Raw genomic sequence first — 8,970 nt, forward strand, 5'->3', positions numbered from 1 at the left:
GTTTGTTCCCCACAGTGAGCTCAACACTTAGCACGGTGCTAGCCACGTGGGTCCTCCTCTCTTCAAGGACTCTTAGGACTACTGGAGTGGTTATGACGCCATTCATCCTTACACCTGCTAGGTGGCGCTGCAGCCCACGAGAATGGAGCCCTCTGATCTGCAAAACCACAGGTGCCTCCAGTGGGGGCTACAGACCATACTGAGAGATACCCGGAAAAGTAGAAGTTTTCGTTTTCTGCTTATCGTTTCCGTTTTGACTGCTGCTATGGAACAATGTATCCTTCCCATTCCTTGAGGCCTAGGAAGGTGGAGGTCTCTCCTTCCTTCCTCTGCTGCCTCCTAGCAGGAGAATTTAGACTATTCCTTTCCTGTTTGGACTGTTCCAGGTTTACTTATTGTATGATCTGCTGATTTTTGTCACGAGTTACCCTCACCTACTCCTCTAAAAAAGAGGAAAGATACAGTTCAGCAATTCATGGCAATATTGCTGACAAAGTGAACTACCATCTCTGTTCCCTTTTACTGTTGGCTAACATTTCATTTTTCTACAACTTCTTTCACTCTTTTTGGCATCTAACAGCAGCCCGCGCGTCTTCCCTCTAGCAGAAGGAAAGCAGTATGGTATCGTAATCGTGGTGAAGGGCACTGGAGCTGTTCTGTCTGGATCTGAATCGTGTCGTTGCTACTTACTGGCTCTATGACTTTGAGCAAATTTCTTAACCTCTTGGTGACTCAGTCTCTTCATTTGTAAAATGCAAATAGTAATAGTAACTACCTAAAAAGGTGTGATGAAGATTAAATAAGCTCTTGGTGCTTTACCTTAAAAAGAGCCAAAAACACACACTACAAATGCTTATTATAGAACATACAATAGGAATTCATGAATTTTGTGTTGAATGTACCCTGTATGTTAGGTTGTGAGCCCTAAAAGGGTCACATTGGGTCTGTATTGTTCACTGTTGTATCCTCAGCCCTCACAAGAGTGCCTGGAGTAAGATAGAGGCCTCACTCAAATTTTTGGAAGAACTGAAATCTGTCCTATTTCTCTTGTATAATAAAAATGAACCAAAATTATGATATATAATTGTTTACCCACTTAAATGGGCTAGGATTTAAAATTAAAAATACCTAGTGTTGCCTGGGGCATAAAATGGTTGCTTTCATTTATTGCTGGTCTATTATAAAATGGTAGAATTTTTTTGGAAGGCAATTTAACAATATGTGGAAAGAGCCTGAAAAAAATGACTCAGTAACTCAACTGTTAATTTTTTTTCTTTTCTTTTCTTTTTTTTATTTTAGATAGAGTCTTGCTCTGTCAGCCAGGCTGGAGGGCAATGGCCTGATCTCGGCTCACTGCAACCTCTGCCTCCTAGGTTCAAGCGATTCTCCTACCTCAGCCTCCTGAGTAGTTGGGATTACAGGCACTACCATCATGCCTGGCTGATTTTTGTATTTTTGTAGAGATGAGGTTTCACCAGGCTGGTCTCGAACTCCAGGTGATCCGCCTGCCTTGGCCTCCCAAAGTGCTAGGATTACAGGCATGAGCCACTGAGCCCAGCAATTTATTTTTATGTGAGTGCTCAGACATGCATGAAGTTTTAAGTACAAGGGTGTTCATCACAGCAATATTTGTTCTATAAAAATCACTAACAATCGAAGAGAAACATTGAAATAGTTAAATAAATGATGACATGCCCATATCATGGAATGTCATACAACCATTAAGTCGTCTCTTCTGTGGAATAGTTAATGATGTGGGAAAATATTCCTGATACAAGCTTAAGTGACAAAAAGTAATTTACAAAACTGAGCATACAGAATGAGCACTCTGCTTAACTTCTTTAGTCTCAATTTCCTTATCTGTAAAATTAAGATAATGATACTGCCTATCTCATGGGATTGTCACAAGGTTTAAAATAACTATTTTCAAAGGTTTAAATAAACTATTTTATTGGTTCTGGGCATGCAAATAAGGACTCAACACTTATTATCTACTGTCATAAAATACATATCCGGAAAATAAGACTGGAAGTAAATACAGCAGAGTGTTAATGGTGGTTGATCTCAGATGGTAAGATTACAATGGTTTTAATTTTCTTTTTATAAAGCAAAGTATGTGTAAAGCAGCTAATGTGTGCTAGACCATATAGGTTCTCAATAAATGTTAGCTAGCCTGATAGTATTTTTCTTTCTTTCTTTCTTTTTTACTCTCTCTCTTTTGTTTGACACAAGGTCTCACTTTGTCACCCAGGCTGGACTGCAGTGGTGCAGTCATGGCTTACTGCAGCCTTGACCTCCCAGGCTCAGATGATCTTTTTTCCTCAGTCTCCTGAGTAGTTGGGACCATAGGCATGTGCCACCATGCCTGGCTAATTTTTAATTTTTATTTTCTGTAGAGCCAAGGTCTCGCTATGTTTTCCAGGCTGGTCTCAAACTCCTGGGCTAAAGTGATCCTCTTGCCTCGGCCTCCCAAAGTGCTGGGATTACAGGTGTTCGCCACCATGCCTGGCTTCTGTCTTTAATTTTTAATAATGAACATATATATATTTATTTATATATATAAACTATTTAATATAGCAATAATATTAGTTCTTTGAATTTTTTAATTAATTAGAAACCCCAACATAACATGCAATCTATGCTAGGGTTCGTGACAACCATTCAAGGCTTCTCTGGCAAGGTAGACTGACTGTGGGTCTTTCTTTTTCAGGTGGGAGCCCAGTATAACCAATTCAATTCTGTTTGCATCATCTTCTTTTAAGGACTCCCTCAAATATTCCTTCCCTATGGCGAATCCTAAGTCGTTTTTAAAAATAACACGTTCCTTTTATGACTCAGTAGTTTTCTCTCTTGGCCTTTCTTTCTCAGACTTTCCTTTTTCACAACAAATTCCATGACTGTCTTAACTGCCTTCCCCTAATTTTATCCCACACCACTCTCCTTTCCCATCCAAAACAAATAACAATTCATCTCTCCCCTGCAAATGAAGTCAAGATTGTTGATAAGCATCAGTTTTACCTCTTTTAAGTCCAAATAAAAATGAAGTGTATGAGTAAGTTGGGATTACAAACCAGAGAGGAAAGGATGACTAATCTGATGAAAGATATTGGGAAATTTGGCCAACTATTTTGGGGAGAAAAAAAAAGCGAGATTCTTACGGCATACTACGCAACAAAATAAATTCCAGATGCATTAAAAAATTATATCTAGGAAAACATGAAGAAAATATTGGTGAGTATCTCATCTCAGGGTAGGGAAAACCTTCCTAAGGACTTACAGTATGCAATGGTATATGTGTCTAAATAAACATAAAATCTCCTCTAAATAAAGTCCAAAAAAAGGGAAGACAAAAATATTTGCAAGACTTAACGACAAAGATAGATATGCTTAAGCTAGAAAAGGGCTTTACAAATCAATAAGAAAATTTGAGTAAGTCATTAAAAAATGAGCAAAGATAAGCAAAGTTAAAAGATAAGTGATCGAGCAGGAGAAAATTTTTATGGCCCAGAAAACAGATTAAGCATTAATAAAGCCAGTGACATAAAAGGTTTCTCCAAAGCAATATGAAGAGACAAATAACAGAAAAACCAACAGAGACTGTGAAAAGGCAAGTCACTGAAGAAGAAATAAATACGGCCAACAAAGATTTAAAATACGCTCCACTTCCTCAATGGCCAGGGAAATGCAATTCTTTTATTTTTAATCTATTTTCCACCTAACAAATTGGCAAAAATTAAAGCGTCAAAAATAACCAGAGTGTTGGTGGATATGAGGGAAGCAGGAGAGCCCTCTTTTTCTCATTGGTGAGGATATATAAATTGGTAAGGTCTTTTGGAAGGCAATTTGGCAGTAAATTTTAAAAATATTCATCCCCTTTGGCTGTACAATTCTGCTTCAAAAATATAGTCTTGGAAATACTCAAACATATGCACAGAGATGTGTGTAGAAGGTGCTCATTGTGAAAAAGCTGAGGGAAAAGGTATTCACATTTGCCGGGGAACACTGACAGAAAGTGTGCATGAGAATTTTCACTGTGGTTTTGGAAGGACTTGAAACTATCTCAGCTGTCCAATAAGAGCAGATTACTTAAATGAATTACATGCGCCCACTTAATGAAATACCAGGCAGCCTGTAAAGTGAATGAGGTACATTTGCATGTACAGAAGGGAAGGATGTTGGTAACAATAAAAATTAATGATGTTCATGATCATTACTTTACAAAACAGCTTGCAGGACTTTAGGTGACGTCTGAACCCATTTGTGTAAACAAAAATACAACTCCTGCCGTCAAGCTGTGTGCTTCTGCTGGGGTCGGCTGGGGTCGGCTGGGGTCAGCAGAAGCTCTGCTAATGGCACTGCAACTTGACAGCATCCTCTGTTTTTAAAACATCACAGTCGGGGGACAGCTCTTGTCTAAGTAAACATTCTCTCTTTTGTCTGCTGGGCAGACTTGGGACTTCTTAGCTTTGTTAACATGAGTTCAGGTAAGACATGACCCAATTATGAATTCTGAAGGTTTCTTCTTAGAAAAGGATGGGATGGCCACTGTCTCTGTGAGCATTAAAAGGGACAAATCAGTAGAAGTTCCCAGACTTGTCTTGGCTCAGTGGTAGGAATTCTTCTTCCACAATTACAGTGGATCATAAGTAGGCTAGGCAGGAGGGCCCTCTGGATCCTAAGGAAGGGGGAAGAACGACAGAAGATGGGAGCCTGAGAGCTGTTTGGCAGCCCTGTCTCTCAAGGTCCTCTCCCTCATGTGAACTTGAAATCCACTTCTTTGAGCTTCTGTCTTAGGTTCCTATTTCTGCCCTTAGGGTCAGGCTCCTCTTTGGAAAGAGAACCCCTTAGAAATTCAAATATAGTGTCCTGTCCGCTCCTGTGTCAGCCTCATAAATTAGGAAATCCTTGTCACTTCAGGAGTTCAAATAGAGGCTGCAGTGCCATTGTTTACTGAAGCTGATGAGGAGACCTCCCCGTGGATGAGAGACTCAACGGGGTGACCCCACTAACCCACGGTCTCTTAGAATCCCCTTAGAGTCTATGAACCTAAGGTTTACTGGTGCAGGGCTGTGTCTTCATTTTCCACTTGTTCCTGTGACCTTTTTCTGTGTGTTGCATGAAAGGTCTCAGCAAATGTGAATAGAGTGGGTATCTCTAAATGAACAGGCTGTGGAAAAATGGATCAGAATCCCCAGGTAGGAGAGAGAGAGAGAGCTTCAATGGCTTCATGGTGCTTGACCGTGCAGGGCGGTCATTCTTCTGAGTGAAGGGCCCCGTGGAGATACCTTTCCCTCTTCTGCGTTGTGATGAGAATGGCTCTGAATCTACAGGGGAGGGGGTGGGCAGCGTGGGAGAGGGTAACGACCAGTACTCACGGGTTTTGTTAGGAATCAGATGGCTGGGTGGCCATGCGGGCAAGGACTGAGGACCAGAGGAACCTGCCCAGTGGTTCTTTCCTGAGGACAAAGAAGGCTGATTGATGGATGATTAACACAAATTCTTGATGTCTTATCTTCCATTTGGATTTCCTTCAGACATTCAGAAGATGAGGCTGGAGAATGTTCTGGTGAAGTGTACCAAAACGCAGGTTTCTGCATTTTCTTGCTTTAAAATATCTGAATTTCATTTATCTGAATATATATACTTGTTCAGGTATAATAACTTTTGTAGATGTTGGTTATATTTTCATAGAATTGAATAATTTTGATATGGGAGGAGCAGATAATACCTATGTAAAGGAAATGGTAAAATTGTAATTCTTGTTTTTAATTTTTTTTTTTTTTTTTGAGACAGAGTCTGTGGCCCAGGCTGTTCCCCAGGCTAGAATGCAGTGGCATGATCTTGGCTCACTGCAACCTCTGCCCCTGGGGTTCAAGTGATTCTCCCTTCCTCAGACTCCTAAGTTGCTGGGACTACAGAAATGTACCACCATGTCTGGCTAGGTTTTGTATTTTCTTAGTAGAGACAGGGTTTCTCCATGTTGGCCAGGCTGGTCTTGAAGTCCTAACCTCAAGTGATCCACCCACCTCGGCCTCCCAAAGAGCTGGGATTACAGGCATGAGCCATCACACTTGGCCCATAAAATTGTAATTCTATACAGTTGACCTAGTGCTACAAATAAAACACAAAAAACCAGCCATGTACTTGTATGAAGTGTTCTGGTTGAAACTCACCCAGAGAATTTTGAAACTCTTAGGAAGATATCCCTTCCTTTGTTCTTTGAACCCATTCCATTATTCCTTCTAAGGACCTATCAGTAGTCCTTTATCTCCTGTACATGAAACTTTTCTGTCTCAACTGGATAATCACGTTGACATATAGCCATGGCAAAGCCCTTTCCATTCAGGAAGGCATCAGTGGATTCCATTTACACCAGTACTGCCCATCTCTCTGCTTTTATAGCTAAATGCCTTTCCAGAGCTGTCTACATCTGCTGCACCATTTTCTCACTTCCCCCTCAGTCCTCAACCCCTTTCACTCCAACTTCTGGCCCCACTACTCTACCAAAATCATTCTTAATAAGTCACCAATCATCTCCACCTCAGTGCATTCCATAGACACTCCTCCGCTTATCTTCCCTGACTCCTCAACAGTCCCTGACACTACTGACAACTTCGTCTTTCCTGAGACCCTCCTTGAAAGGCTTCTGTTGTGTCACTCCCCTGGTTCTTCCCCCACCTCTCTGGCTGCCAAGCAATTCCTCATCTACCTATGCTTTCAATGCTGGTATTTCTCAAGTTTTCATCTGAGACTCCTTTTTTCCTTTTTATTTCATAGTTTTCCTCAACTATTACAGCTATCAATTTTTGGAACCATAACTTTAAATTTTGTGTCCCCAGCCCGATGTCTCTTCTGAGCTCTGGATCTGAGTATCCAACTGGCCATTTGCCTTTCCTTGGATGTTTCAGTGCCTCCTCAAAGTCATCTGTTCAAGACTGAACTCATGACCTTCCCCCACCCAGCCCACGCCTGTTCCTGATTGAATGTATACTTTGAGGAGTCAGAAAACTAGGCCTCATCCTTGACACCTCCCTTTTGTCACTTTAACCTGTGAATAGCTCTTGAACATACCTACTTCTCTTCATCTCTACTGCATCTAAATATGTAAAACAAAAGGGGCTGAGTTGAAAGGGAATGAGGTCACCACTGGTGGTGGTGTCCAAACAGAGACTGGTTGGCCTCTTGGTATGGGTGATACAGCAGGGACTAGATGCCAAGATGGCTTCAAGTGCTCACTCATCCTCTATCGCCTGCCTGAGCTGTGGGGCGACAGTTCATCCTTCCTTTCTCTGACATCACCCCTTTCTCCTGCCTATGCAGGCAGTGCTCCCTCCATGAGGCCTACAAAGCTCTTAGAGGCCATGAGGTCAATATATAATGAAAGTCCCTTTTAGAAAAGGCCTGAGTTACCCTGAGATACAAGGATCACCAAAGATCATCTAGTTCAGATGGGAAAGCTGAGGACCAGGGAGCAGGAAACAGACTTGCCCAGGTTAAACAGTGAACCAATGGCAGAGCAGGGACTAGGACCCAGCCTCCTGCCTCCTTTGAATGCTTTTATCTTCCCATGATTCCCTGCTGCTCTTCATTAGCACACCTGTTTCATTTAGGGCTGGCGAGTAATAATTTGCACCAGATTCCATCAGATGGTAAATCACATTGCTCAGGTGGAAAGGGTGTTTCAGTGTTGCTCTGGCTAAGGTATTGAAGACAAAGAGTTATTTGTTAGGAACACAAACAAGGAGACCAGGGGCCAAGTAACAATCTGGAACAAAGTCCTGGTGGATGCATACCTGAGGACCTAAAGTCTAGGTCCATAACCATGCTTTTAGACCTATTTCAGAGGTGAAATCAAACCCAAAAACAACAACGAAAACCTCAGTGTTGGTCAGCTAGGATTTTTTGACTTGAATAACTGTCAGTTCTACCAGCTAATGGTTAGAGTTGGTTGAAAGGGGGCCAAAAGTGTTATTTATAATATTCAGTTTTATAGTAGATAAAGACAACAAGTATAAACCAAGTGAACTGGGTATGAAATAGTTATATAATAAGACTGTCTGATAGTTTATAGGCCTAACCTCTAACTCTGTGGTCCCAGGGTTGCAACACCCCTTTAATCTTCTCTGCAGCATTTATAAAAATGTTTCATAATAAAAGATCTTAAGAAAAAGTATAGAGATAGAAAATAAGGTGGTTTAGAAGTGGAGAGAATTTTTCAAGACTGAACTGGATCCAGAGAGGTTCCTCCATCAACAAAGAGATTGAGTTTTGAAAAATTGTTCAACTTACTTGTTGCTAAGTCTAAAATGGCCCTCTACCAGTTATTAATGAGTGCACACACTGCTGTAAAGTTACAGATTATGAGATCTAAAGTACTAAATGGCATTTTTTGACTTATACATATGTCATTATTTTCTCATGACATTCCATTTTAAAATGATTCCTGATTTTATTTCCCTCATAACAATAGCAAATAGTTATGTTCTGAGGCCAGTATCTCAGATGGTAGGCAGAGTGGGAATTAGTTTCATCTGATTCATTTTTTCATATCTATAGCGTTTCATATTTTCCTTCCTAACATCATGGAGGTTTAAGAAGTCCGTTGACTCTAGGGCCTGCCCCTCTGAGTTTCCCCCGACCATATCAGGGCTTCTGTACCCCACCACCTCCAGATTCTGCATTATATATATTACAGTGATTTGTGCTATAGCTAGAATAGTGGTAAGGAAACAAGGAATGAAGAAAGTGGAGATTGCCTCTTGGGGTGATAAGGTGGGGGCAATATTAGAAGCTACAAGTTGCAGGGTATGTGGCTTGAAAAAGCATACTCAATATAATAACACAATTTGATATCTGGCAAACACAAACTAGCTAATAGATTCTTAGTAAAAACTGCAGGAACTTAAGACAGTCAAATCTCTATGATTGATGGGGGTCACACAAAAATATAGTAAAAAGGCATTCTAAATT

This window comes from Sapajus apella, unplaced genomic scaffold (genome assembly GCF_009761245.1).
Source record: "Sapajus apella isolate SASKATOON/1434 unplaced genomic scaffold, GSC_monkey_1.0 scaffold46, whole genome shotgun sequence".
Lineage (NCBI taxonomy): Eukaryota > Metazoa > Chordata > Mammalia > Primates > Cebidae > Sapajus > Sapajus apella.